Here is a 19,627-nt window from a genome sequence, read left to right as displayed (position 1 = left end):
TAGGTGTAGGGATCAACCACTGAACTCCCTAGGTCCATCCTGGTAACGTAACCCTGTCCCTGCTTACCTGTCCGTCGGTACCTTGAGGCTGAAAACGAGCCGAAGGGGAGGCACCGAGCGAACGATCTGGCGTCTATATATAGCACTGATCTATCTCTAATGAGGCTCAGCTGAGTTACAATATCGCGCAAATGCAGCGCGCACTATTGTAACTCAGCTGAGCCTCATTAGAGATAGATCAGTGCTATATAAAGACGCCAGATCGTTCGCTCGGTGCCTCCCCTTCGGCTCGTTTTCAGCCTCAAGGTACCGACGGACAGGTAAGCAGGGACAGGGTTACGTTGCCAGGATGGACCTAGGGAGTTCAGTGGTTGATCCCTACACCTAGTCAATAGATAAGAACAGAAGGACTCCCCTCCATTAAATTTTGATAAATTTTGATCAGCTTAACTTTAATCCTTTGCTCAGCTGTTGAGATGGACTTTAGGAAATGGGGCTATCTCCCCACTGGTTCTAAACAGTAGTAATCAATACCATTACTTACTAGTTTAGTTGATAAAATAGTAGTTGTTTTAATACAAATTCATGAGCATCTTCTCAATTACACTGGAGGTATAGATGCAATATTCGTTATACGTGGCCACCCTGGACACCGGGTGGGAACACGTGACAGACAGTTGATAAAGCATGTGGGTTTTATTGAATATAGGGAGTATATACCCCAGAGACATGCATCTTTTGAGATATTGTCTTTATATGTTCAGAGCGGTGCCTTATTCGTCCGAGCAATTGCCGGGTGAGGTGAGGTCCACTTCCCACACACTGCTGGGTAAGTGTTAAAACTGTGTACATTATTTTAATCACTGGGTGACGTGTCATAATGCACCTTGCATGTGACTATTACCAATGAGTGATGGTCCAGCTTTAGGTTTGAGAGTCTTCACTGGTTTTGCACGATAAATCATCCCGCTATAGTATGGTTGGTGTAGATTTAACTTTTGAGCAATGTTAAAATGCAATGTCTACATTGTTCCTTCCTTCTTTTGTCCTTTTTGTACTTCCACAGGAAAGATCCATCGCATCACCACAACAACACTGACAAGATGTGGTAGGATGGTTCCGTTTTGTTTACTTTTTTGTACATTTCCTTAGTTTTCACACACATTATAGTGTCTTGCAGTAGCAGATATTAATTCGGCCCTGACGAATGCCAGTGATTCTTCACATTTAAGGCAGAAACATGTTGGCCCTCTTATATTTTACTTAGTTTTCTACCAAGCAAGTCAAACAGTGATTTTTTCACACTGTTTTTTCACTATTTTTTAATCTGACGTCCAGGCAAACGCTAATAAAGGTCTTTGTTTGCCTCGATAGCCATTTTAATCACACACTACTTTATTTTCCTTTCCTGCACTGCACATATCAGTCTCCCCCTCAAGTCTAACAACGGTGGTGACCTTACCTCGGTTGAGTAATGCATCGCTAATTTACAACTGGGCGATTGCATACTTACCTCGGTATTGGAGTCCTACATGATGAGGCTCCGCCATTGGGTGGGCTGATAGGACTTAATCAGCTACTGTTGATAGTCTTTAGTTAGGTTCACTTCCGTGCAATCACACCAGTGTTAATTATCACTCCTTAGCACCATTTGACTTACAGGCTCTGTTGTTATTTAGGTAGTCTTACAGGGGGTATTAGCCTGTTTTGTCGTTAAACATTTCCCTCGGACCCTCTCTTACGAGTTGTTTAGATAGTCTAAGTCTTAGTTCCAAAGTGTTTCTGATCACCTCCACTGCATCATCCTGAGGGATGGATGTGTATAAAGAGCACGCATCAAGGGTGACCATTATTTGGTTTCTTCCATCAAAAGGTTGGCCTTCTAGCAATTGTATTTTATGCATGCTATCCCTCACATACGACTTTGTATCGGGGACACATGGCTGAAGGAAATAATCAATAAAGTGGTTAGGCGGTTCCAAGACTGATCCACACCCCGATAATATGGGTCTCCCAGTGGTTCCTCCAGTCGTTTATGCACTTTCGGTAGGGTGTAAAGAGTCGGGATTCTTGGCTCACATTGGTTCAGGAAGTCTCGCTCATGTTGGCTGAGGTAACCCTCATCCATTCCTCTTGTGTTGTGTCCTCTATCTGCTGCTTGATCTCATGTGTGGGGTCTTTTCCAATTTTCTGGTAGCTCTCCTGGACCTGTAGTTGCTGCTCAATCTCACAGACATAGTCCTCAACATTCTGCACCACGATCACCCCCCCCCCTTGTCAGCCGCCTTGATCACTATGGATTCATTATTGCCAAGTGTAGTCAATGGCAATTTATCTGTCTTACTGGTGTTGTATCTGATGTAGTTCTTCTCGTCCAGCAAGTGCATGGTATCTTCTAAAACAATCTTCTCAAATGCAAGTATCCTGTCTGACATCAAAAATGCTGCAGGTGTAAAGGTTGGTTGAGGTATAAAGGTTGTAGCAGCTTGGGTAGGTGAAAAGGTGTTTTTATAAAAAATTTATTTCAGTCTTATCTTCCGGAAGAAACGTTGTAGTTCAAGATTCACTTGAAATGAGTCAGGTATGGAGGTTGGTACAAAGGATAACCCCTTGGATAGAATATTCCTCTCTGCCGGTGTCAAAATGTGATTCGATGGATTCATTATTGGGTCAAGGGCATCCATTGTTATTGCAGTCTGGTGTACTAGAGTCGTTGTAGACACAGTCTCAACTCTGTCACTAGATATTTCATCTGTGTGGTTCACTTGCCTCATTATAGTATCTGTGTGGCTCACAGGTTGTATTCTGCTTGCACTTAGAGTGGTATCATCTACCTGTGGTGTGGTCAGATAATGAATGAAATAACTTTGTGTTAAACATGGGTCTACCATCTGTACGTTTGCCTCCTCGTGGAGATCTCCCCATGTGTCTCTGGTTGATAAAACCGGACCCTTGATGTTCCCTGTGTGTTCCTTCCCCTGCCCCATCTCCTTGGTCGTTCCCAGTTCTGTTGCCTCCCCCCACCTCTGTTGCCCCGGGTGTAGCTGTCCCATATAAAATGGGACCCCTGATATTCCTGATTACTTGTTGACGATCTTTCTGCCTCAGAGTCTGAGCTGCTTCCTACGGAGGAGTCAGAGAAGGTATTGTACCTTCTGGGGCCTTGCCTCCCCCTGTTTGAAAAGAACCCTTGGTTATCCTGTTGGTAGTAGTGAATCGTGAATCGACTGACTAACCCAAGGTAAGCGCTACATGTAGCCTTCTGCTTGTTACACATGTGTATTATCAACACACTAGATAGTTTAAGGGCATATGCTAGAGACTGAACGAGCGATTTCCTGTAATGTGAGATGTCAGTATTGGGTTTGCTTCTTCAGAAACGCTGACCCGCTCGAGTGGCGAATTTTTCTATAACTAAGCAGACCTCCCTATGCGGGGGTTTCATTTTATTTTAAAGAAACTCAATAGAAAGTTTACAATAGAAATCATATTACTCACAGAGGTTAGCCATTCACAGCAGATGCGATTTCGATTAAGTGACTGTCTTTGTCTATTGGTGGGAAATCTCACAGGTACCACTAGATAGAGTGAGGAGACCGCACAAATAAAGGTCCTTTCTCTTCTTCCCAGAATGATTCCGCACTGGGCACAGATGATTTAATCTTGACTTTGAAGCTTTCTGTTCTAATCAAGTTACAGCAGGTGAGTGGTAGGCAACAATGGAAATCACTCGTGACCAAGATGAGTCACAGACGGGTCACTAATGCCATTACCTGCTTTTTCAAAGAACGGCAACCTGTGGGAATCAGACCCTAGACCTTCTTTATAGACAAGTGATCCCGTCACTTCTTCTGCCTGGGAGCACCCTCCTTGGGCACCCAGAGGTGAGTCCTGTAATGTTTTTTTTGCCAAACCAAACATTTTCATAATTACGTAAATCCATACCTGACTTTAAATAAATCTTGTTCAACAGGCTGCTCACTCGGCCCCACCCTTTCCCTGCCCCACAGTCCTGATGAAGACCTGCAGTGACCCATGAATAGTGCCGTAAAAGGGTTGAAACGTCGACGAAAAAACATTTGGATCATCTTTATGGCATTCTGTGGCATAGCTAACGGACATAGCCCACAGTAGCAACTAAACAACGAGAATTTGACTGACCAAACACCCCCTTCCCCTCTCCCCACTGTATATGAAGTCACAAATGTACGACTGCACAATACATCACTGGGCACTTGAAGCTCACTTTTTCACAAATTGATGCGCTGTTTTTCAGCAGTATATTCAAATTGTTTTCAAATGCAAATAGAGTATTAATGAATGCGAATAATTTATATAAAATACTTTGATATACCCGACATGGTTTGGATTTAATTAATTTTTTGGGCTTTTGGCTTGTTTTGATTGTCCCAATTGAAAAGAAATGAAGTGCTGAGTTAATTCAGTAATTTGTGGAAGTAATTTGTTTGACCCCGACAGAACCATTGTTTACATACTTTAGTATTGCCCAGGTTCTGAGGGATACTGGGTTACCCCATTGTAGCTTAATAACCCAATCCAAAGTTATCACTTATTGAATGTAATAAGGTAACCAAGTGTTAGTCTATGGGAGAGAGATGGGCCTTGCAGCAGTGATAACGACTTTATGAGTTTTTCACTGGTAGGACATGAAAAACTCAAACACACATCCTACATGTTAAATACAATGCACCCTGCTTTATGAACCTTTTGTGCCTACCTTAACCTTAGGAGTGACTTAAAGGTAATCTTTTACTGTAAGATGAAATGCTACTATCTGAATGGGAAAGGATATGCATTTTGTTAAACCAAACAACAGCAGAATAATATTGGTTTAGGATAACATTTCAAATGATACTTGCACTGTCAACCCAGACCTAAAAATCCATGTAGATTAATGACTAGCCTTCTCCCATCTGTTCTGCTGCCAGAAAAAAACACCATAAAATGACATGGTAATATCTTTACAATCCCAAGTGTCTCGTAAAGTTCAAGCTCAGGCAGCTGGATATATAAACAAAATGATCACAGCTGTGTGGAGGGCAAGCATTTTTTGTGGAAGCACACAACTTCCACCCAATCAAAGCATGTACTAGTGACAGTACTGTCAAGCCAGACCATAAAAAGGAACGTTTAGGCCTGGCAAATGGTTTATTTTGCCAAGTCCAGGCCTCTGACATGGTTTAAAGGTCTACTTTATTGGGTGACACAATAAGTGCTGCTAGTAGCTTTTTAGTTACAGACCCTGAGAACATGTGGTACCAGTTTAATAGGGTCATAAACATAAATGAAATGTGCTAATTAGGTGTGGGGCAATTTTACTATGTTTAAAGGAAGAGCTCCAGCCATTTTCCACTGGTTAGCAGTGATAAAGTGCACAGAGAACTAAAGCCAACAAAACAAATCAGCAACACAGGAGGAGTGAAGGCAAAGGTTTTTAGGAATACGACACCAAGGCTGACCAGTCTAACAGTAACGGTCAAGCCCCACTCAATTTTTGCAAACCTGTTTCTCATCAACAACACGTTTTCTAGTTTGCTGGAACTTGTGTGTGATGTGCAGAGAAGCTGACCCATGCTCCTGTTCACTTTCTCTGTAAAATGCAATAGCATGCTATCAGCTGCAGTTTCTTTATTTGGGTGTGGGGGCATCGTCCCCGTTTGTTTGCCCCATATTAAATCATGTTAGCTGACTGTTTTCATTTTGTTTTTTAGCCACAGTGTACCCTGCATGACCTGGGCAAAGATTTCCTTCAAAGGGATTGAGGCTGGTGTACATGGGGGCTGACTGACAGGTCAGCTTCTGGGCCTCCTTGGGATGAAATGGTATGTCTGGTTAGACGGGTGCCCTGCTCTACCCATCCGACATGCGCACTTCAACCCTTGCCTACATGCATAATGGATGGGGGAATCCGAGGGATTGTTGCCATAGCCCCCAAATCTCCTTTGGAGCACTGGCAGTGCCTGGCCTTTGTCAATCCTCATGCTGCTCTGATGCTGTTTTCTAACATAAAATGCAAACGAGCAGCGTCTAGATTGGCCAGGAGTCGCGTGGGGTGGGGCTGAGGGCCGACCTGGTGGTCTCACTCACAAGCCTCGTTCAGTGCTTGCCTGGAGGTGCTGAGTAAAACCACCCTCTGCTTTTGAGGAGTTTTGAGAACAGGGGACAGAAATAGTTGGATCTGATAATTATGTTTACATCATCCTGTTGGGCAACAAGCATATCACGCCCGTAATGGAGCAAACATTGCAGAAAAGGTATTGTTTGCATTATAGAAGTGTGAAGATGTACACAGTCCAGTTCTTATGGATAAGGATTTAACCTGAATTATGGTTGGTAAACCCATTCCGGCCTGGACTATTCAGCGGCTGTAATTTTGCCATCTTTGCTTAGCTGCTTCGGTGTCTGGGGCCCAAGGTGTTACCAGTGACGCTTAATGCATGCTGGCTGACCTTTACCCTGCTGTGCTTCCAGGCGGGTTGAGAAACCCACTGAGCCTTGTGAGTCTCTAATACTGCAACAGTTTCTGAAGACAGAATCAGCTGTAGTTCATAACACAAGCTCCAGGGCTGGCGAATACTTTAGCCATTTTCTCTCTAATAACAAACATTTTTCAGGTGCGCTGCTATGGCAGTCTAGGGATACATGATGTGATTGTATTTCTTATTAAAGAATATCGTGCAACTGTCGAACAGATTATAAAGGCTCATTTTGGTTTAATCCATGTAAAACATATCCAGCATATGATTATACCAGGAAAATTATGTACCACACAAACGTATTGTTCTAACACCACCGTGAGTTTATGTGCCTCTACATCTTTACCTTCAGTGGAGCATAAATATGCATTTAGTCCACATTACAAATAATGCACTTGATGCCATTGTCAGCTCCTATATGACATACCTTCTGTGACAACGTGCATGGCTAATGTAAAACGTGTTAATCTTCACCCAATTGTGTGTTCACATATGCAATTTCATTTGATCTTTGTTGTTAAAACTTTCCTAAAAACCAGAGTAAACTATTTAGAATAGAAATTCTATCTTTAACAATTTTAATGTAACTGTTCCAAAGGACCACTAGTTCTAACTCAGAGAGGTAATGTGCCCTGTTGTAACAAGGATGGGATGGCACACGTCACGCACAAGCGTGAAAACCCACTCATCACTTGCAAGAACCAGAAGGATCAGAAGTAAAGGTTATTGAAGGAACACAGAGCATGTGATTCTCTCATGAATGTGAGGGTGAGAATGTCGTGGCGGTGGTGTGTGTCTACATCTGCACGGGTCACATTCGAAACTAATGATGTTTTTTAAGAAAAGAGAGTCCAGTACAGCAAAAGGCGTATTATTATACTAATTTATATGCATCAGTGTAGCCAATCCGTGTCCCGGTTTCTAGTTTCATCCCTTAAAAGGATCGCCCACCATATGTTCAATTTAGTTTTACAACATAGAGAACGGACTACATTGTAATCTCTTGCGGACATCATGAAACGGCAGCATTTATGAATAAGAAAACAAGGGTTGCAGGGGAAGAAGGTGCATGTATGAGATGAACTTTGAATATAAATGAACACTTGACTTTAAATATTCAATGAAAACAGACATTGTTTCTGCCCCATCTTTGAGTATGCCAAAATGCTACTCTGATCGAAAGCAATTCCAAAATATACAACTTTAAATCTGTTATAACTTTGATTATTAACTGTCACTAAACAGTTGTAAATGAGAAAATCGTTGCAGCAATAGAAGTGCAGCATCATGTTATCAGCACTTTTGATTTTTAACCAACGTTCATGAAAAGAAAAGACGGGCACACTAGACAGACACTGACTGGAAATCTATACATGCAATGGGCGGTAAAATAAAATGTCAGATTTCATAGAAGTAAAGGGTGTTGTATTTTGTAATAATTTAAGTCCAGACTGAAGGTAGATTTCAGGTAGGTTTATTAGCATAAGTTACATGCTGATACAGAGAGGATGAAAGCCCCACCAGGAGCGCCTGGCTAGGTGCTCAGCTCAAGACCAACTGTGTAGAATCCAAACATAACAATCTAAATGACATCATATTTACTGAATTCCACTGGTGGAGTCAGGAAGAGAAGTGAACATACTTATAAGATATTACATATCCTCTTTCCTCAAAAGAACACAAAGAAAGAAACCTAGGTAAGAAAATAACACACCACAGAAAAGCATAAGAGAGTGCAGAACCAGAAGTAAAAGTAAAGACAATAGAAGAGAGATGAGGAGGGAAACTGACAATAGAAGAGAGATGAGGAGGCAAACTAAATGAAAATAGAGATTCCATATAAAATCCCATAATAGACATATAACTCATCCTCCTCTCTAAACACGAAAAGAAAGGAAAGTTGAAGAAGAGGTAGGAAAACCATCAATGGCAGTACAAATCACACCTACTGGCCAGGTAAGCAAGAAAAGGACAGCACAAATCAGGAGAAAACGAAAAGGCAGTGAAGGAAAAGAGTAAACTCACTCAACCCTCACTATGACATATAAGAAGAAAAGAAAAAAAACAAGAAAAATTCAAGCTGGGCTAAAGTGAAATACACCAAACAAGTATTAAGAAAAACACGCCCAGAGCAAACTGACCCATGGAACAAGGAAACCATGCACCCACAGAGGGTATAAAAAAAAACTAACATGGGCAACCTCCGGAGAGAAACTAACATGCGTAAAGTTAGTAACAACACAAACTCACACCAAAAACCAAAAAGACGGAGGTGAGAGTAACATAACGATACAGCATGGAAGAATATAGTGCACAGAACTAATGGGACAACACCCATCAAACACTACCCATAAACATGAGAGAAAAGTGCACAGAACAAAAATTAGTACCTGAAAACAAATCTAACTCTCAGGAGAGAATAAAATAGTGTACTAGATGAGACCGGACTAAGTCCACGCAAACACCTCATATGGAGGTCAGACAGAATGTGCATAAAATTGAGAATATAATTCTAACACACCTCATAAAGAGGGAAAACGCACCTTACCTAGAGGCGAAATGTCAAACAAATAATGCACATACAAAAATGAGGGAAAAGTTCCACTCAACTAAACATTCCACTCAACTAAAGACAAATAATGGGGAAAACCCGAAACACACCTCGCGGATAATTTGGTTAAGAACCCAGCACTGTACGAGATTAAACTTAATTGTGCACAAAAAAAACTGTAGAATGTCTAAAGATTGCGTAAACCTATTACATAAATTGCAACTTGTTGGAAAGTATAACTAATTGGCAAATTATAAAAGAAAATACATAACTTCAATACCCTGTGAAAGAAAACATTTTTGCGTTAAAACATATACATATACTTTGACATTAAGACTGAATCTCTTTTTTTTACTTTGCAAGTAACTCTTCCACGTTTGTCTTAAACCACCTCCCTGTCAAACGCTGGAATCATAATAGAGACTGTTGTGATACTGAGCTAAGTCCACAAATCATGAAGCCTTTCCTAAAATACTGAACTTTTTCGAAATGCAGATCAACAGAGTGACATCCCAATTCCTAAAGAAATGAAAAGAAATCACAGATAGAATACTATAAATAACCACAAGATGGCACTGTTAACAAAGGATTAACAGGCATAATTTTGTCTCGTCTGTGCTTCCCTGCGACACCTCGACAGGTCCACATTCAAAAGAAATCCCTGTGCTCAGTGTGACAGAAACCGGCAATACTTGAGACTTCTTTTAGTAGCGCTTGCGCTTCTCTCACCATGTAATGTCCAGAAACCCAAATGTGTTCGTTCTCTTCATTGACCTCGCCCTGTCAGAGCAGGCTTGTAATGGAAATGGGGAAGTTATACATCATGCGCTTGGCGTCATGCGTGAAGACGTGCTGAAAGCTCATTACAGGTGCTGGTAACTAGGCAACAAGGAGAAGCGCGCTAGAAGATTGTGACCTGTGACCTGTGAAATTCCAGCGCGGGCAGAGCGTCAGAAGAACGCGCACACGCCAGAGACACTCTTCACAGACTCCCCTCGAAGATTCCACGACGTCATCAGAAGACAACAGATGGCAGTCAGGAAGGATCGCTCTGCTCTTGTCAACCAACTGCCACAATGCCAGAGCACACGTCGAAGAGAAAAGGTAAAAATCCCAAATATTGCCAAACCACAAATGTTTCCTGCAGACTATTGAAACTCTTCTCATTAAAAAAAAAAGTTAATCGGTAAAATGTCATTTTAAAACACACAGCAGGCAAATATCCAAGTTCTCGACAGACTGACTTCAAGGGGATTATTTTCCAGAGTTGTAATTTAATAAAAATCGTCAGTCTTCCTTTAGTCACATAGAAATAATGTTTCCATTAAAAATGATGATAGGCTCTTCTGTTTCATAAATTCAGAATGTTGCTACTGTTGAAATTGACTGAAATGAATTTTAGCAGTTTCAGCCAAGTAAAGCACACATCTTTAGATAAATTCACTTTAAGTTTCTTTATTTTTTTAACACGCTTCCAACTGTTCCTTGATGAAGTTATTAAGTGAACAGTCTCAAAATCGAAAATTGGATGCCTTCTTGCGCCAAAATTACACACACAGCCACTGTTACCTTGTCTTCTTGTGGGCTGGAGACGCTTCTTAGATGACAGTACACAGCACGCCTGTTGATGAGCTGTCCGTTGTGCTGGACACTGGTGGGGCAACAGCAAACAGGCGTGACCTCTCTTAAACTTCTTAAAAACGCTTTTTCATCCTTTAGCTTGACTCTTGAGTGTAGATTATCATCATAGGTAGGTTCTTTAAGTCCGACGTCGCCAAAATAATGTAATAATCTAAGTCCAGACTGAAGGTAGATTTCAGGTAGATTTATTAGCATAAGTTACATGCTGATACAGAGAGGATGAAAGCCCCACCAGGAGCGCCTGGCTAGGTGCTCAGCTCAAGACCAACTGTGTAGAATCCAAACATAACAATCTAAATGACATCATATTTACTGAATTCCACTGGTGGAGTCAGGAAGAGAAGTGAACATACTTATAAGATATTACATATTTTAATCGAGCAATTCAAGAACACCCTCGCTTGCGAGTCGCAGGGGCATATTTGAATGTTTTGTGACCAGAATGCAGTAGCAAAACATTAATGTTTTACTGACTCCGTAAAGGAGGTGGTAACCCATTTGCAAACAAGTAGTGGTCTCCACGGAACCCCTTCCCCTTTGTGTATGTGAGCGCCAAAGTTTTTAGGTCGAGCCTAGCGCAGCGCGCATGTGCTGCTCTAGGAGATGACCTCTTGGAATCGGTCTGCACTTTTCTGAAACATGTGCATGTGGCTTTTTTTGCAGTAATTGTATTGGCCTTTGTGTTTGTCATTCAGAAAAGAAAGCACGCAATTGGCCAAGAGCTGGTACATGTCCCACATTTTTCTCAAAATATTGACTCCTATGCATCCACCTTGTGGGAGTTAGCAGCGGCACGCAGATCCATCTGTTTCTAATTAGAGTGGCTGCACTTATTTACATTTTCCTGTCTTGCGGTCGCTTTCACTTTTGTGCTGTGCAGAGGTAGGTTACTTTATTGCAGTAGCACATCATTTGGCTGCCACTTTTATTAGTCTCAAAAGAATGAATTTGGACGACAAAGTACAAAATAAAATACAAGCCAGCGCAGTCCAAAGTCCTGTCTACATCCATCAATGTAATATCATCGGGACATCTTTGCCTGCTGTGCGTGCATTCTTTGTGTTGGCTCCGCAGCAGCCCTTTCTCGTTTTGCAGAAGAATAACAAATCTTTTACAATTGACCACACACTGTTAAAAACAGACAAGTTCTGCGTAGACTGCTAAGCACCGTGTGTTGCAGACTGCAATCACACAGTGGCAGTTATGCGATTCCTCAGATGCGCCTACAGTGACTGCTAAATCATTGGGCACAGAATGTGATTCTTCACATGAGTGTAGAAATGCGGGGCATCCTTGATTAAAATATGTTTTCAGCAAGCATGTAGTCACAGGCCCTGAAAGGGATCCTGATTGATGAAAAGTTGAGTGATTGTCAAGTTCATACTTCAGAATGTTATTTTCTGTGTCTTTTGTCTCTGCTGATTATTACTAACTCTTGCAAATTCTAGAATTCTCTGTTGAAGCATACTCCAGTTTTTCTCTCCCTCTCTTTCGATGGCATGTCCCTTCCCCTTTCTCCCTCTTCCTCATTCAGAAAGCAAGTTCAAAATCTGGTGGGCCATCTCCACCTTTCATTTGTCAGTTTTAGTTGTCAGAACTCCTCTAAACACCTAATGTTGCTATATTTTACTACTAAACGGGCAGTCAAATTGCAGTTACCTTGCAGTTGAAAGAGGCTTTATTTAGATGGTGCAGCAGGTGTAGTGACACTGAGGACCAAAGCTGTAGGAGCCCCTCTTACCACCAACTATTGCAATATTTTACTACTAAACAGGCAGTCACAAGTGCTCTACAACATAGCTTAAACACATTAACAAAGCCAATAGCTCTGGCAAAACACATATAAGGTCCCAAAGGCGAGACCTATTGACTATGCCAATGCTTGTTTAAGAGCTGGAAGTGGTCTCACTGACCTCTGCCTACTCCTAAAAAAATGAAAAGAAATCTTTCCATATTTCTTTTTTTAATGCATCCCATTTTCCTTCAATGAAAATGGGCTGAATTAAAAATAAATGCTTTATTTAAAAAGCAATCACAGACATGGTGGTCTGCTGACCCCACCATTCTTCCCATTACAGGCCATTCCCAATGGGCAAAATTTGCGTCCTGCCTCATGAAAATCGATGAGACAGGTCAATTGCAACCCCATTAGGAATCGCAAACAGTGTCTGAGACACTGTTGTTCAGCACAATTTGTGAGTTCCTAATTACGAATTGCAAAAAGTTGCAAATACAAACTTACAAAATGTTTTCTTTGTACGTGTGCCCGCAAACCATTTAAAATCATGTAAACAAAATATAAATGTATTATTTAAAAATTGCACAAAACTAGAGCACTGTTACACTGAAGAGTGCGGCAGAGGCGTACTATGCAAAAGGAAGTCACAAGCAATTAACATCTGGGTGTAGATTTCGTGACACCTGATCAGGTCTTTCTGCTGAATCAGTATTAGAGAAAGAGCCAACAGCAGCCACTGAATTATACAGCACCCCACTCAGCACAAATCACAACCATTGGCTCAAAAGAGTGCTCTGTGTAGCAAGTAGAGTAACTGCAGTCGTAAAACAGTACACAGCACAGCGCCAAGAGCAGGCAATGCATTAAATCAGTCCCAATATAATGCAAAGACCAACTACTGTGTTAAAACAGCACTCAATTCAGCGCCAGTAGCAGCCCCAGATTTAATTCGGTACCCCCAATATAGCACCAAGAGCAAACCGCCAGTGTGAAAACATGGCCAGATACAGTGCTGGGATCAGTTCATACTTAAAAAACGCCAAGGAATGTCACTGCTAAAAATCAAAATAATAAAATAAAAGTAACCAGTGAATTTAAATAGCACAATGCAGCACCTCGACTGGCCTCTTCCGGTACATCCCCTGAATTAGACGTACAGTGCCTAGTAGAGTTCCGCACTGCCTTTTAATGTTTATTCCTTGCTATCTCATTGCGTCCAGTCCGACAAATCACAATAACTTGTATTTCCTCAGTAGATTTCATTTGTAAAGGAATGTATATAAGTTCGATAATCTGTGAGGTACTCAGCATTGTTATCTCAAAGTCTGTTATGAAGTTATCTGGTTATACTGAATAAGCAGCTACCTACATCATTATCATATGAAATCTCTTCATTGATATCATAACTACAATTTCAGAATTGCCATATTAACCTTCTTACTTTTTCAAATGTGCTTGAAAATGCACCATTTGCCCACCATATTGTCAAAATTTACTCGGTGGGAGAACCCCCAAGAGTCCCTTTATGACAGGCAGGCTTGCTCACTATGCTCGCTCGCGCCATTTCACACGTCCCAAACTTTTCCACCCACCACTTTCAAATGTCACCAGCCACCACTGCATGCCATATTATACTAGCATTACTGAACTTATGCACTCATACACATTCGCAGCATCATACATATCAAAGTTTCAGTTGGAGTCATAAATGCCACAAGGAAAAGAATATTTGTACCCAGATAGCTGGAGGGGAATCTTTCATGTAAGTATTTAAATAGACTCTTTGCCCCAGTTCATGGTTTAGTGGTATAAGTCTTGAGTTTCTCATCCAAAGAGCAATGTGGATTGCTATCCCTTCTTGATGTATGAAATAGCTGGAGTAGCTCTTAAACCCAGATTATGTTCTTGGTTTATCCTTGATATTGGGAATCTGGCAGGCTTTTGACTTCAGAGCAAGCTCCATCCATCAAGCTGACATCCTGGGAATCCGTACAGTCTCCTGGCCTAATGACAGGTGCAGTCAAGCTCCTAAAAAGGCAGGTAGGTATCTTTCTTTTTGAAGTCACAACAGCAATGGTGACATGCAAGACCACACCTGAGGCCTAATTTAGAGTAGGGTAGATGACCCATCCTCTGGTGAGGTCAATGGAGGGTATTGTCTCCACTCTCCTGGAAGAGGACCATCCACCATATTTAATAGTCCCCAGCATACAATAATAATAATAATAACAACATTTATAAAGCAAGACAGCTACCTCAAATAGAGGTGTCCCGGCGCTATAACAGGCAGACATGAGAGGTGCATAACCAAAAGTTCTAGCCATGGCTAAAAAGCCAGGTCTTCAAGGTGTTTCGGAATACAAGTTCAGATTGGATCAGGCTCATATTAGTCGGCAGGGAATTCTACAGACTGACTGCCACCGCCGTGAAGGATCTGCCCATAAAGCGTGACTTAGCGTAGGGAGATTCACAGATCAAGTTCTGAGAGTTGGACCTCAATGATCATTTTTTCTGGTAGAGGCATAACCTGTTTTTACGGCAGCTGGGACATCTGCCATGCAGCGCCCAAAAGGCCATGGTCAAGGCCTTGAACTTGATCCTTTTCACAACTGGCAGCCAGTGGAGCTGTCTTATATGTGGAGAGATGTGGTGCCTATACGGAACTCGCCTAATTAATATCGCAAACGGATTTTGTACCATCTGTAATCTTTTAATCAGATAGGCGGGTAATCCCAAGTATAGACAATTTGCATAGTCCAGCCAAGATGTCACTGTGGCATGGACAATGACTCTACAACACTCCTCCGGTAGTAAATGTAGAAATTTCCTAAAGCTTCTCAACTTAACGAAGCATGAGGTGGCAACATGCCGTACTTGTGTTGGGAATGAAAGATCCGCTTCCCATTTTACACCCACGTTTTTTACTGTGATTGCTGGTACAGGTGAGAGCCCATTTCTGCTGGCCACCAAACTCCGGCTGCCGAAGGAGATGCCTTGCCAAAGAACAACACCTCTGTCTTCTCTGCATTAAGCTTAAGTTTATTGTTGTTCATCCAGCAGGAGATGTCCTTCAAAAATCCCTTAAACCTAGTGAAGGAGTCAGCCGAATGAAGGAAAACACCAGCTGGGTGTCGTCTGTGTATGATATTGCCTTCACTTCCCAATTTGCTATGAGCAAAAACAGGGGGCCAGATAGGTATTGAAGAGCAGCAGGCTCATGGCCGAACCCTGCGGTACCCCACACCACAGTGGCTTAGGTTCCGACTGAAAGGGCTGGAGAGGGACCCTCTGCATACGTATTTTTAAGATAGGACTTTAGCCAGGTGAGGACCATTCATTCCAGAGCCATTGATTTGAGTCCATCTAACAAGATTTGGTGATCCACAGTGTTGAATGCTGCGGACAGGTGCAAAAGCACAAGCATTGCTGATGCTCCTGCGTCCACAGTCATTTTTACTGACCGTGCCACCTCCAACAGCGCAGTCTCAGTACTAAAAGCGGACCAAAAACCGTACTGCGTGTCATGCAAAATGTCATGCCCTTCAATAAAATAAGCCAGCTGGCTCTGTACCATCTTTTCCGACATCTTTGCTGGTGCTGGCAATAGTGAGATCGGGCAATAGTTGTTAAGCTCTCCCAGATCCACATTGGGCTTTTTCATAAGGGGTAATAGCAACGCATGTCTCCAAACATCAAGGAAAATGCCCATGGATAGTGAGGTGTTCCATATATGATTCAGAGCGGGATTCATCAGGTGAGCCAGAGCCCTGCACAATTTAGGGGGGCACGGATCCTCCGGGGACCCTGAATTACTTCTCAGGATCCCTGCCAGGGATTCCTGTTGGGAGATAGAGAGAAATGTCAAGAAAGTATCTTCGGTATTTCGGATTCCCACTCCTTCTGTTTTACCTGTCTTTATCACCGTTCTGAGGGTGTTATTGACTTTCAAGATTTTACCATCAAAAAAGTCTGATAGCTTTATACACAATGAGAGGGATTGCTGTATCGTGCTTTCAAGCTCCGCTGGCTTGATAAAGGAGCTGACTAGCCTAAAGATTTCCTTGCTTCAAGGATCTTGTTCTCTTCTGTCGATCTGTTGCTATGGTGGTGACTCCATTGAAAGTGGTAAAGCTTTGTTAATGTTTTATGCCAAGAAAATCTATGGATGGGTTAAGCTGACAAATTCTAGAATCCATCCACTCAGAGGATAGCTCACAGTCTGAAGAAAACTGCCAATAGACACAATAGATAGATTCCATTGCGCACCCTTAGGAATCTCCCTTTGAGTTGTCTCCTTCATTCTTTATGAAGCACAGTGCTCTTTTAAAAGGGGGAAGTAATAAGTGACCAAAGAGAGGAAGTATTATGCTTCTAGTCAACTTTATTTTGCTATTTCAGTATCCATGCAATGTGGTAGCAAAATTCGCTCCACACTCCAGTCATAACTAGAGGACAATAATGAATGTACTTCTCATTAGTAGTTTTTTTGTTAGCCATGTTGGCCGGCCCCCTCAGATTTTGTTCTGCTTTTTCAAGAACAAACTCCCAAAAGTAGTAATTCACTATTGAGAAAAAATAAAACCTTTGAGCCAGATGTGCAGGGAGTTTTCTGCCTGTGGATGGGAGTCACTGAGTGGATTCCCTGCGCTCATGTTGCACTTAGACATCTAGAGGAAGGAAATTTAGTGATGGTCACACTGCTCTAAAAAGCGCAGGGCCACAATTCTATGGTAGACAACCTCACAGGTCCGAACTTTCCAACAGCGAGCGAGATGTGGTTCTTCTGGCATCAGGAAACCAGTGTTTCCCCCAACTAGGGCAGGTGAGCTATGCGTTTCGTGGGGCCGGTGCACTGACATTTCCCAACAGTGCTCCGGCTCCACCAAACTCTAAACAACATCCATGGGCCCAGACTGGAGAGACAATGGCAGGCACATTGATGTTCAACTCCTGGGCCTGTGTCTCGGTGTTCAAATGCAGTGGCGGCTCCTACATAGGGGCGTGGGGGCATCGCTTCACTGCTTTCTCGCAGTGCGAGAAGCAGAAACATTAAATGGTAAAACTACCATTTTTATGTTTCTGCTTCTCGCACTGCGAGAAAGCAGAAGTGTCTGGTTGGGGGCAGGTGGGTGGGCAGTCCTCCTCAAGGGCATGGGGGAGTGGCTTGCCCACTGTTGTGGGTACTGACTGTTTGGTCGGCCCCAGGGCCGACCAACTAAGCCATGCGCACTCCCCCTTTTTAGGTCTGTCCTACGCATGTGCTGCAGAGGAAAAAGACCTTTAAAAATCGATTCTGTTTTGCAGTCAAAAAAGTGCATGCATTGCATTGCTTTGAATGGCAACGCGTGCACGTTTGGTGATTCCCTTGCGGGAACAAGCTTTCAAACCATCTGTTTGTAGTTAACAGATGGTTCCTGCTCGCTCACGCAAGGGAAACAGGCGCAGGCCCCCTCCTCTCTCCCCTCCCCCTGCTGCCTCTCGTCAAACCTATTTTTTTACTTTGAGCGTGCACGCTTGTTCTTTTTACCTTTCCCTTATCTTTGCTCCCTGCCTGTGTCCCTGTCTTCCTCCTTCCCACTCTCTGGGGTTTTCTTAGCCATTCACTTTCCATTCTGTCCTCCTCCTGTTTTTGATCTCACTGCCTATCTCCGTCTCTCCCTACCCGTCTCTCACCCTCGTTCCCTTGTTTCCACTCTCAGTACAACTCTCCCCCTTTCTATTTTAATTCCCAGTACACGTTCCCTTTCAGCCGGTGGGGGCATCTCCCTCTCTCTGTCCCCGACTCTGCAGCACACACAGCGCTGGCTGCAGTCAGCACTCTTACCACTGACGAGACCCGCATGCTCCACTGTCAGGCCCACAGCCCTGCCATGGAAGAGGGGGAGGCCAACGAGGAAGAAGAAGGATCCGTGAGCTCCCCCGGGGCACGGTAGGTAATGGCCTGGTGCACCCATCGCCCGGGCCCCCTCTCTGTACCCCTTGCCTTCAGCACCCCTCCCTACCCGGAGCACCTCTTCAACCCGTCTGCCCCGTTACCCACGCTTAGATAGCAGACTCTCCTCCCCTGGGGGGCACATTGATGACTTTTCCGGACCCGACCATCGGTCTCTCAAAAGGGGAGGATATTGGTTTAACAATCACTGCTCATTTCATCCTCCTTTAAGGTTTCTTTTCCCTCCATTCATACAAAGGCATCAGGGCCAGCATCTTCTTTGTAAAAATAGCGCTTTGTGTTCTTTTATTTGCATTGAACTGTTACTAGCCGCAGAGTGACGCATTTACGGTCAGTTATCGAGGTCATCCCATCAGAGGCGGCCGGCCTGCTACTTTTAAATAACCCTGGGCAAAGCACTACGCTACGCTCGCGTAGTTTGCCAAGTTAGCGTGACTTCACACTTCGCGAATCGCACGTAGCACAGTGCAAACACGCATAACATAGCGTAGCGTAGTGCAGCGGTCATTTTTTGCTTGCTCGTGGTCCTCAAAGTCAAGTTGGCGACAGCAAGCAAAATGACATCCCGGTGAGACTTTTTCCTCGTTCGCAATCAGCAATATCAAGTTGCTGATCGCCAGCCTGGAAAATAAACTCCCCGGCGAGCTTCTCAATGCAGGGAGGTCAGGTTTCTCATTGCGAGTGGTCGCCTATGCTCAAGACCGCTCGTGATGAGAAACAACCAGTCCACGTTGAGAAAGCTGCCGCTCGATTAAAAATGTACTCGAGCGTCAGTAAAAGACATCTCGCACTGTGCAAGATGCCGTTTTCAATGATTGCACAGTGTGGACAAGCATCCGGAACTGTGCAATCCGCGTGAACAGGGTACTACGCAGTTCGCGAAGTGCTACCTGTATCTCGCGTAGTGCGAAGTGCACTTTGCATAGCTTCGCGTAGCGCTACTTCGCAAACTACACCCAGGGTTACTTTGAAATGATTCATTGGTATGTGCAGGCATCAGCAAAAACCTCAAGGAAGGCTGTGTGATTACATTTGAAACTCAACAAATCTGAATTATTGAGAACACTGCTAATAGGGCAAACGCCCCCTTCTAGTCCAGGAATCAGATGCCATAGCTGCTTTCCCTTCAGTACCTTTGAACTTGTTTGAGTCAGTAGAAATTCTTTATAATGCTTGTGTCCTGAGGTCCTTTGGGACCTTATAAGTGTTTAGTTATGCAGCAAAATATCCTTGATGCAACAACAGCA

At 43.1% G+C, this 19,627-nt stretch overlaps 1 protein-coding gene and 1 non-coding gene across 2 annotated transcripts in view; one reads left to right on the top strand and one right to left on the bottom strand.

Moving 5' to 3' along the window:
* LOC147663089 (beta-microseminoprotein-like) overlaps nucleotides 1-19,627 on the top strand; it is a 173,145-nt gene that overhangs the window by 105,566 nt on the left and 47,952 nt on the right. The gene's annotated exons all lie outside the window — the stretch shown is intronic.
* Nucleotides 7,110-7,208, bottom strand: LOC147663090 (small nucleolar RNA U13). The gene has a single exon (XR_015305434.1). It is a non-coding gene; the product is annotated as a small nucleolar RNA U13 (small nucleolar RNA).

This window comes from Lissotriton vulgaris, unplaced genomic scaffold (assembly GCF_964263255.1).
Source record: "Lissotriton vulgaris unplaced genomic scaffold, aLisVul1.2 SCAFFOLD_783, whole genome shotgun sequence".
NCBI lineage: Eukaryota > Metazoa > Chordata > Amphibia > Caudata > Salamandridae > Lissotriton > Lissotriton vulgaris.
This window is presented reverse-complemented; position numbering and strand designations above follow the sequence as displayed.